The sequence below is a fragment of the Tamandua tetradactyla genome, chromosome 15 (assembly GCF_023851605.1).
Source record: "Tamandua tetradactyla isolate mTamTet1 chromosome 15, mTamTet1.pri, whole genome shotgun sequence".
Taxonomy (NCBI): Eukaryota; Metazoa; Chordata; class Mammalia; order Pilosa; family Myrmecophagidae; genus Tamandua; species Tamandua tetradactyla.
This window is the reverse complement of record NC_135341.1, coordinates 19,634,497-19,638,679: the sequence shown is the minus strand read 5'-3', so window position 1 is coordinate 19,638,679 and position 4,183 is coordinate 19,634,497. Positions and strand designations below refer to the sequence as shown.

The 4,183-nt window shown below is 35.4% G+C and overlaps 1 non-coding gene across 1 annotated transcript; it reads left to right on the top strand.

Annotated features, from left to right (window-relative positions):
* Positions 1–2,055: 2,055 nt before the first annotated feature.
* On the top strand, positions 2,056–2,162 carry LOC143658116 (U6 spliceosomal RNA). The gene has a single exon (XR_013163140.1). It is a non-coding gene; the product is annotated as a U6 spliceosomal RNA (small nuclear RNA).
* Positions 2,163–4,183: the final 2,021 nt, after the last annotated feature.

Here is a 4,183-nt window from a genome sequence, read left to right as displayed (position 1 = left end):
AATAAAAAAAAAAGTGAGCAAATAGACTAGTGAAATAAGGAAGTTCAGAAATAAAACCACACAACGATAGCCAGATGATTTTAGATCAGGGTGCTAAGTCTATGGAATGTGAAAAGAAATGTCTGTCCAACAAATGATGTTGGGAAAACTGGAGATCCACATGCAAAATAATGAAAGTGGATCTCTACCTTACACTGTATACAATGATTTAATCAAAATAAACCAATGACTTGTTTATAGATGCAAAACCCATAAAACTCTTACAGGAAAATCTTCAGACTCTTGTATTAAGCAATCGATTCTTAGACCTTACACCAAAAGTATGAGCAATAAAAGAAAATATTTAATAATTTGGACTTCAAAATTAAAAGCATTTTTTTGTTTATTATTAAGCAAGTGAAAAGACAAGGTTACTCTGACAAGGGATTGATATTTGGTATATATAAAGAACACCGACAACTTGACAATAAAGTGACAAACAATCCAATTTAAAAACGGGCAAAGGACTTGAATAGACATTTCTCCAAAGAAGATATACAAGTAAGTACATGAAAAGATGTTCGATATCATTAGCCATTAGGGAAATGCAAATCAAAACCACGTGATACCACTTCATATCCACTAGGATGTCCATTAAACATCTGAAAATAAGTGTTGACAAGTATGTAGAGATATAGTAACCCTTGTTGTTGGCGGGAGGATAAAATGGTGCAGCCACTATGGAAACTGCTTCTCAGAAAGGTAAAACTAGTATTGCTCTCTGACCCAAAAGAATTGAAAGCAGAGACTCAAACAGATATTTGTACATGAATGTTCATAGTACCAATTAATCACAATGGTCAAACAATGGAAGCAACCTAGTGTCTACCAATATATGACTGGATAAGCAAAATATGGTATATATGCACAATGGAATAATATTCAGCCATAAGGAAGAATGAAGTTCTGATACATGCTACAAAATGGATGAACCTTGAAGAGATCATGTTGCACAAAATAAGTCAAGCACAAAAGAACAAATATTGTATGATTTCACTTATGTGAAATAGAATAAGCAAATTCACAGAGACAGTAAGTAGATTACAGGTTAGCAGGAACTGGGAATAGGGAATGGGGAGTTCGTGCTTAAGAGATAAAGAGTTTCTTCTGTGGGGTGATGAAAAAGTTTTGGAAATGATGATGGTGGCATGAAGTAGTGAATGTAACTGATGTCACTGAATTGTTCACATAGAAGTGGTTAAAATGGAGAATTTTGTGTAGTATGTGTGTCACCAGAATAAAAAATTCTTTTAGAATTGTGCTACCACATACTAGTTAACAGAAAATAAACTTTTTAAAGATAAGACTCATAATGGCATCAAAATATGAAAAAATAAATCTAACAATAATGTTACAAGTCTTCTATTGAGTAATTTATAAAATGTCATTAATACTCGTTGAAGAAGACCTACATAAATGGTTATAGATTGGAGCCTCAACATTATAAGTATATAATGCAAGTCCAATAAAATTCTTTTTTTTTGGATGTTAACAAGCTGATTCTACAATGTATATGCAGTTGCAAAGGATGAATAAGATGAATAAAAGCCAAGAACAGCAACAACGTGGAAGGGCCTTCCCTATCAGGCATCATGACTTACTATGAAGTTAGATTAACAATGGGTCAGGGATAGCCAAACAGACCAATGGGGTGTAACAATGGGCCCAGAAATATACTTATGTATGCAACATACACACTTGCTTATGATAGAGGCACTTGGCAGTTTGTTAGGGAAAGGACAGACTTCAATAATTGTTGCTAGGAAAATTGGGTATCCATTCATTGAAGGGAGGGAGGGAAGGAAGGCGGGAAAAAGAAAAATATACAGAATAATTCCAATGAGTTTATCATCCAAATATGAGAGAATAAACTAAAAAACTTAGAAAATACTTTTGGTGAATGGTTTCATGAGTGCAGGGTAGGGAAGAAGTCTTAAATGAAATATGAAAAGCATTAACCACAAGGAAAAAATCTCATGTTTCATTAAATAAAAAATCCTTCAAAAGATACAATCGGTGCTCACTTCAGCAGCACATATACTAAAATTGGAACGATACAGAGAAGGTTAGCATGGCTCATGCACAAGGATGACACACAAATTTGTGAAGCATTCATATTAAAAAAAAAAAAAAGATGCAACCAAGAGAGTGAAAAGACAAGTTATAGACTGGGAATAGATATTTGCAATGCATATAACCAACAAAATGTTTGCTTCCAGAAGATATAAAAAAAAAACCTCTAAAATCAGTAAAAGGAGACAACACATAAGGGAAAAAATGGGCAAATACTCAAGACTTTTGCTTTACAAAAGGGGAAATCCAAAAGTCCAATAAACGTGAAAATATGCTGCACCTCACCAATTATCTGGCATATGCAAATTAAAACCAAAAGGAGATACTAGTGCATAGCCACTAGATTGACCAAAAAAAAAAAAAAAAAAATTACAACTCTGAAAATACCAAATGTTGAAAGAATGTAGAATGTTGGGGTCTTTTGTACACAGCTGGCACACCCACTTAGGAAATCATTTTGGCAGTATCTACTCAAGTCAAAGATACGCTTATCCTGTCACTTCATGATTTCAAGCTTGGATGTATGCCATATAGAAATGGGTTTGCATGTGCCCCAGGATTAAAGTGGACTATGTGTAATAGTCCAAATCTGAATGGACAGATTATGTATATTAATGTAATTCTATTTCAAGTGGCAATGAAAATGAACAAACTACCTGGATACATTTTAAAAACGTGTATCGAGCCAAAGAAACCAGATGTAAAAATCTCATTCTATAAAAGTTTAAAACAGAACAGTTTTTATTTAGGAACTTATACATAAGCAGTATAACAAGGAACAAAACAAGGAAATAACAATAGTGGCTAACTCCAGGGAAGAAGGAATCACGATAGGAAGAGACTCATGGGTGTTCATTTTTATAATTATTCAACTAACTGTACAAATGTTTTATGTACTTTCCGGTGTATGTGTTATATTTCACAATTAATGAAGCAAAAATAGAACAAAATCAAGTATGTGTTTATGTGCAAAATTCAGTTAGAGGTGTTAACCATAGCCCTCCTTATGATAGGGGAAAAAAACAACATTAAACCACCACCTTCGCTAACATGAGGGGATGGATCAAATGTATCATCAAATACATCATCACACACAGAACTAGAAATGTTCCCATAGAAAAACATTTCATGGCATGAAAAAACAACTGAGATATATAGTTTTGGGGGAAAAGATACTTAGAACACATTATATAGAGATACCCCAATATCGTAAAATAAATTACAATAAACTACAAATGTTTACGTGTGGAAAGAGACTAGAAGACGTACATTATAATGTTAACTCTGTTTTATTTGGGTGGTGGCTTTACTTTGTTCATTTGTACAGTTTCTATTTTGAGCAAGGAATAGCATTACTTTTGAAGGAGGAACAAACAAAGAAAGAGCCTAGAGATCTTAAAACGGGAATAATAAACTAGGTATTAGCTAATACGTGTATCTGGAAAGCCCCTGGAAACCGACCAACTCCTATCACTCCATTTGAATGTAGTTTCTCCCTCATCAGTGGCCACCCACCTGGTTAACTTTTTCCCAGCGTGCCTGGCTCTAAAATTAAAATCAAATTCTGGCTGTCTGCTTTGGAAGCAAGTAGGGCAGTGGCAGGGTGGGGGAGCCTCTGGAAACGGACTGCTCTGAATTGAAAGGAAGCATATATTCCCTGAAATGTTGCAGGTAGACTAGAGAGATCATCCCTCAGTTCTCCCCCATCTAGTCTGCTGCCTGCTCCTGAAACCGAGACAGGAGAAGTGAAATGAACCTAACACAGGAAATGAAGGAGAAATTCAGATGCTATACTCCCAGTGCCCCATAATTGCTGGGGGTGGGACGTGCAGAGACAAAAAGGGCTTCAATCAGTGAATGTACCTGACTTCACTGTGGAGAAATACGCACTTGAAATCAAATGCTAGTGAGTGGGTAGAGAGGACTCCACAATCTGTACCCAAATATCCAAACAGCCCAAGGGGTTCACCCTAACATACCAGTTAGCTCATCAGGGTAGAATTCCCTAAATTGTAAGCCACGGTACACTATTTTTCCCCTACATTATTAATCTCCTCAGCACTCTGAGCTA